This window comes from Gossypium arboreum, chromosome 9 (assembly GCF_025698485.1).
Source record: "Gossypium arboreum isolate Shixiya-1 chromosome 9, ASM2569848v2, whole genome shotgun sequence".
Lineage (NCBI taxonomy): Eukaryota > Viridiplantae > Streptophyta > Magnoliopsida > Malvales > Malvaceae > Gossypium > Gossypium arboreum.
In genome coordinates, this window is record NC_069078.1 from 32,414,533 (window position 1) to 32,421,991 (window position 7,459).

Sequence of the window (7,459 nt, forward strand, 5' to 3'; positions counted from 1 at the left end):
AATTGCATAATCATTTTATCGAGTTTATTAATATAAGGCATTGTTATTATTATTTCAGTTTCTTTTTCTATGTATATAAATAAACTGAATCGTAATAAAGTCCTAAGAAAATATGATTATTCTTAAAAAGGTCATTAGTCAAGTATTATTGTGGGCTTGGACAACAATAATGCATTGAGACTAATGTATAGTTGATTGATGACAAATAACTATCATTGACATAGGGATGTCAAAATCAATACATGAATATGTGTTAGAGAACAACATATTGGACCCGCTATGAGTATGTTTCTTGGATTATTGTGTAATAGTATGTTTCTTGGATTATTGTGTAATAGTCACAATATTACTCATAGTTATAACTATGTATATGATTCTCAGACTTGAGATCATCATTGTCCCAACATCCTGAGTAGTATATTTTGATATAATAAAAACGTACCATAATAGGTTGTACTAAAAAGACTAATGTTGGATATACCACAATCCATGTAGCGAGATATGGTTGATCTAGATAGGATTTTTCCCTCCTACATAATGGGAGCAATATCTTAGGTCTCTTGATGGTGTGAGACTAGAAATGCATGACCATGTTCGAATAAGTTGATATGAGATATCACATGTATTTGTTTATTGTAGTCTGCTTAAAAAAATAAAAAAATATGAGATTGGACTATACAAGTGTGACTATTCCATGACTTGTGTCCAATCTAGATATTAAGGATAAAAGGATATAATACATGAAAAAGATTATCACAGAAAGGTTATGTCGAATCACAACTTCTTCTAACTTGGGTGGCAATGATGCATTGTTAGATGCCACTCATTGCTTGTAATGTTAGAAACGTTCTAGTATTACTACCAACGTTACAATAACCTCCAAGGTCACACCATATAGTTGGAACAAACATAATCCAAATACAGTTGGTATTGTATTTAGAATTTAATTAATTGTTAAATTAATTTAATTCGATAGTTAAATATTAAACACATTATATGTGCAAACTTGTTGTACACAAATAGAGAACATAGATATAATTAATATCTGAATTTAATTTATACAAAATATTAATTGTATATATTTTATTGAATTTATTAATATAAACAATTATATTAATTAATTTCAGTCAAAATATAAAAGACATGAAAATTAATATTCTTTTGGAAAGAATATAATTAATATATGAATTTGATTCATACGAAATATTAATTGTATATGTTTTACCGAATTTATTAATATAAACAGTTAATATTAATTTCGGTCAAAATGTAAAGACATGGAATATATTTTACCTAATTTATTAATATAAACATTTATATTAATTAATTCAGTCAAAATATAAAAGACATGAAAATTAATATTCTTTCGAAAAAATATAATTAATATATGAATTTGATTCATACAAGATATTAATTGTATATATTTTAATGACTTTATTAATATGAAAAGTTATATTAATTAATTTCGATCAAAATATAAAAGACATGGAAATTAATATTCTTTTGGAAAGAATATAATTCATTTTTCTAACTTATAATTCATTTTTCTAACTTTCCATTTGCCTTTTCTATTAGTATGAGAATAATCCTATATTCTTTTGGAAAGAATATAATTCATTTTTATAACTTTCTGTTTACCTTCTCTATTAATAAGGGAATAATCCTGGTTTTCTTTTTTAATATGTGATATCAAAGAGGATAAAAGGATGATAATCTCTTAGAATCGACATTGTGGCTTAGAATCGACATCAAATCATACTTTCAATGTTTTCAATAAAGAAGGTATATTTTTAACCCCATTTCAACTTGATTCGTTCCTCGTACATGGATCATTGGTTGTGGATCGCTGAAATAAATTTTTCGCTGCGCCAAAGGGAAAATCGATGATCCCAACATGAAGGACTTGTTGACATTTTTGTATTGTGCTGGCCTTCAGCAGGCCTCGCCACTCTGGTGTACCCACCTTATTGTTTGCAGTGGTGGGATTAAATCCAACAATCTAACCATAACCTAGACCTTTCTTGGGGACTTGCCTATCCCATAAATGAGGGCCAGTTTGACTCTCTGAACCAACAGGTTATTGTCCATGTGGCCATACGAGTCTACCATCTTACTTGCTTGTTTCCTCCCCCACGGACTTCTCATCGTGATTGTGTACCCACAATGACTTTCCTCAATGAGGAATAGTCTTAATAGACATATTTTCCTTTTGACAGAATCTTTATTTTAGGAGTGGAATTCCCATCCTTGTCGTGAGGCTTGCTTCTTACGTGCAACTTCATTGAGCTCTCTGGAACCACAAAAATTTACACACTTTTCCATACTTCTATTTAACTTAAATTCATGAGAATTAGGTTAAATTCTTGTCGAAAAATAATTAATTATTATAAAATAATTAAATTGTACTTAAATTATGAACATATTGAATTTTAGTTAATTTTATAATTAATTTTGATTAATTTTGGTTATTTTTGATAGAATTGCACAAAGAGTGAAAAATGGCTTGGTAGACACTACCAGAAGCACAAAACTGAGAAGCAATTTGAAGTACCAAGGAAAATTAATTTCCAGCCTAAGACGGTCCAAAATTCTATATATCAATTCATAATATAATTAATTTTAATTTATATCCAAGTTAATTTGGATTAATAAATTATTATTAATTAATTATGGAAAAGTTGTCCGATTGAATCGAACTGAGTAAACCGAAATGGCCAAGAAAAGGACAGCCCAAAACCGTCCAAGTGCTGACCCAATTCAGCTTATTAGCTGATTATTTAAGCTTACAAAGAGGCCCTTGAAGGGTTGTTCAAATTGCAACTAAACCCCTCCACAATTGGTGGCTTTGTATATTTGCCTCAAGCCATATTTAGCAAAGTTGAAGCCATCAACTTTGCCACATGGGAGGCCGGCCAAGGGGTGGCTCTTTGGATGCTATTTTTAGCAAATTTCAGCTGCCACATTCAGCTATAGAAACCCCCTTGGCTGATCATTCAACACATCCCTCATTCACATCTCTTCTCTCACAATTCTTCTCTCCTCTTTAACTTTTTCTCTCATTTTCCCATTCAAAGTTCCTTTCTCTTTTGCAGATTTCTCCTCTTGAGAAAGGGATATTCTTCAGCCATTTTGGAATAGCAATTGAGTGTTCATAGCAGCCTTGATCAGCGAGGACAACAAAGAAGGAAGAACGGAGCAACCTAGTCAAGCCACGGAAAAACACTGGATTTGATTCTTGTTCCTTATCTCTTTAATTTTTGTTGTTTTTGTGATGAACATATCTATGAATATTTATGTTGTTGGAATGGTTAATTTAATTAGCTTAGCTTGAATCTAATTCATGTTGGGTTGGTTGCATTTCGTCCTCTTAAATTATTAAAATTGTGTTTATGTTGTTATAGGCCTCGGTAAAAATGCTTGATTAAGTAAAATCATGCCTAAGTTATTCTTACATTATAATTGTGAGGTAACTAATGAATTAATTATTTAAACAGATTAAAATTTTAATTAATGGACACAATACTAATCAGTGCATGTTTAATCATCTAAGGTAGCTGAGGGTTAAATTAGCAACGGTATCTGACGATACAATTGCCTTGCATAACTTGCAAGATTATTGTGATTAAACTGTTTCAAGGTAAGGATAATTTATTACCTCAAATAGTATTTTATGTGCTTATTAAATCGAGTTAATTGTTTTAATTGACATAAGGATATGTTTAAGAGATTATTTCAATTTAATAAGTATGTATGTGCTATAACATATTTGCCTATTAAGATTTGTTTAATCGTTTGAATTAACATAGGGATATGTCCAAGAGATAAATGGATTTTTTTAGATGAGTATGTTCATAAGTTAGCAAATTACTGAGTTGCCGTGAATTTATTTGCAACAGTATAAACATTAGTTTAATAATTCTAAGTTAAGAAATGTAATTAATCTAACACAATTATATCATGTTGATTAAAATCGTATTTTGAAATCGTGCATTTGAGATTATTTATCTAGTTTACTTAGTTTAAAATTTTAGTTTTTAATCACTTTCTTCAAACAACATATTTTTCTTCACCAAAGTGTTTTAGAAAACATTCATAAATAATTCTTTTCATAGTCCCTGTGGGTACATTACTCGACATTTACTTGTCACTTTATTACTTGTTGCGATTGTGTACACTTGCACATTTCCGTCGTTCCAAGTTTTTGGTGTCGTTGCTGGGATAGTTTTAAAAAGTTATTTTTTGTGAATTTGTTAGTTTTGCATTTTGGTTTAATTTTCTATTTAAATTGTAACTTAATTAATTTTTCTATGATTATTTCATTTTTTTATGAGTATTGACCATATCATTGATTTACTCCCTGCAGACCCTGAGATTGAACGAACTTTTCGACAGTGAAAAAGACAAGTAAGTCAGAGAAGGACCGAAAAAATGAACTTTGAAAAACCGAATGAAGGAAACAAAGCAAACCCTACTCAAAATCCTATCCTTATTGCTAATGATAGGGATAGAGCTTTAAGACAGTATGTCGTGCCAGTGTTTAATGATCTTAATCCGTGTATTAGGAGACTCGAAATTGAGGCACAATGGTTCGAGTTGAAGCCAGTCATGTTTCAAATGCTTCATACAGTGGGCCAATTCAGTGCCATGCCTACCGAAGATCCTCACCTACACTTAAGATTGTTTATGGAGGTTAGCGATTCATTCAATTTAGCTGGAGTACCCGAAGATGCATTACGATTGAAGCTATTCCCATAGTCACTAAGGGACAGAGCTCGAGCCTGGTTGAACTCATTACCACCAAATTCAATTTCCACATGGCAAGAGTTAGTAGAAAGATTTATCATGAAGTATTCCCCACCTAGCAAGAATGCTAAGTTGAGGAATGAGATAACTGCTTTCCAACAAATGGATGATGAGTCCCTGTATGAGGCATGGGAAAGGTACAAAGAATTACTACGGAAGTGCCCTTATCATGGAATCCCACATTGCATCGAACTTGAGACATTTCATAATGGTTTTAATGCTCACACAAGGATGGTATTGGATGCTTCTGCTAACGGTGCTCTCCTTTCTAAGTCTTATAATGAGGCTTATGAAATCATTGAGAGGACTGCCAGCAACAATTACCAATGGCCAACCAATATTGCAGCGTCAAGAAGACGAGTTGCTGAAATACATGAAGCAAATGCTCTTACTTCACTCGCATCTCAGGTATCCTCAATATCCTCAATGTTAAAATTTTTTACTACTAATGGGTGTAATAGTTTTGCAACACAGCCACCAAATCAATTTGAAAGTATAGCCTATGTCTATTGTGGGGAAGGACATTTGTTTGAAGAATGTCTATCGAACCCAGAATCGATATATTACAAAAATAAAATTGAGGAAGGCAAGGTCTGCAATCCAATTTCTATAACCCATTGTGGCGAAATCACCCCAATTTTTCCTGGAGTAACCAAGGGGCTGGAACCAGTAACACTTACACCCAACCTAGACCAACCCAGCCGCTTAGTTTCCCCCAACAAGTTCAGAAACCAGCTCAAGCTGAATCATCCAATAGCTTAGAGAATTTATTGAAGGCATACATGGCGAAAATTGATGTCACTTTAAGGAATTTGGAAAATCAAGTAGGCCAGCTTGCTACTGAACTTAGGAACTAACCACAAGGTGTTTTACCTAGTGATACAGAGAATTCGAGGAATTTGGGGTTCAAGGTGTTACCTGACTTAACTCAATCAACTATACAAAATCGGGCCGTATAATTTTTATAAATTTCAAAACTTTTCTTTTCATAAGCAATTTGTTCCTTACATGGGCTTACGAAGACCAAATCATACGTTCGGGATGATTTAGACTTAACTGAGAGCTTAAGAAAAACTTGGAGAAAAATCATGCCTTAGGGTTCCACACACCTGTGTGACTAGGGACACGCCCACGTCCTCAACCTGTGTGCAACACTGACTTTAGGGAACAGCCATGACACATGCCCGTGTGGCCTACCCGTGGGCAATACTGACTTATAGACAAGGCTATGGCACACGCCCATGTGGCCTGACCGTGGACAATACTGATTTAAAAGTTTAAGTGCAGGGGGACGCATGGCCATAGCACACACCCATGGGGGTGAGCCGTGTGTCACACAAGGTCTAAACACATGCCCGTGTGTCTTGCCCGTGTGGACAAATTAGGCTATCTTCCAATCCATTTGTTACCCATTTTGCACAACCTACACAAGATTATTTCAATATGCTAATTCCATCCCAAAAGACATCAATTCATCCATAGAAGGAACATCAATATACATTTACCAAAATGAATAATAGCCATTATCTAGGCTTAATACAAAATGAAGGGCTTTTATCTTAAGCCCATATACATAAACAATTTCTCAATAATACAACTCCCTAGTCTAGCCCTATACATGTCATAATCAAAAAAATAAATCCAACTATACCGAGTATTACGGCTGATAGTGTGATCGATATCTTTGACTTTAAGGGATCCTCGAACAAAATGACAATACTAAAAGAAAAGAGAAAAGAAAGAGAGTAAGCATAAAGCTTAGTAAGTTGCATATAAATATATATACAACAAAAACTTCACCATTTATCAAATATGCTCATAGCTCAAAGGTAAGTATAAACTGGACTTACTCATTACCATCAACTCAAATCATATTTTCTAATTGAGCTCATTTCTCAAGCATACCCAATAGGTACCTGTAACACTTACAACATGATCATAGTTTCCTCATTAAATCTCTTTCTTAACTCTTAAAGTTGAACCTTTTGGAATACCACCAGATATTCTATAATCCTCAAACATGTGTTATGTTGCCGCTGCCATGTCCCAGACATGGTCTTACGCTGGCTATCTCCATCGAGGCTGTTGCCATATCCCAGACATGGTCTTATACTAGCTCTCATGTATACGTGCTGATGCATGGCCCAAACATGCCTTACACTAGCACGATACTTAGCCAATACGTGTCCTAGACACATCTTACACTGGCTATCATCATCGAGGCCGATGCATGTCCCAGACATGTCTAACACTGGCACTCATCTCTGCGCCGATGCCATGTCCCAAACATGGTCTTACACTGGCAATCATAATGTGGCTGATGCATGTCCCAGACATGTCTTACACTAGCCCTCGTCTCAATGTCGATGCCATGTCCCAGACATGGTCTTATACTGGCTCTCACATAACCCAATGTTTTGGCATGAATATTCGGTTTGTTTCCTGGGGTTCTCATTGAATCTTTCAACTTTCTCATGCATACTCAGTTCAAATTCTATAAATTCATGCTATATCAAATCAATAACAATCGAATACATGCAATAACAATATAGTTGTATTATTTATATACAACTTACCTCGATTTAAAAAAAGTACTTGACTAGCCGGCTTAATCGGATTACTTAGCTTTAACCCGGTCTAGGCTCGATTTTGGAAA

The 7,459-nt window shown here is 33.9% G+C and overlaps 1 non-coding gene across 1 annotated transcript; it reads right to left on the reverse strand.

Annotated features, from left to right (window-relative positions):
- Positions 1-4,872: 4,872 nt before the first annotated feature.
- On the reverse strand, positions 4,873-4,979 carry LOC128281012 (small nucleolar RNA R71). Its single transcript, XR_008271229.1, has one exon. It is a non-coding gene; the product is annotated as a small nucleolar RNA R71 (small nucleolar RNA).
- Between the last annotated feature and the right edge of the window lie 2,480 nt (positions 4,980-7,459).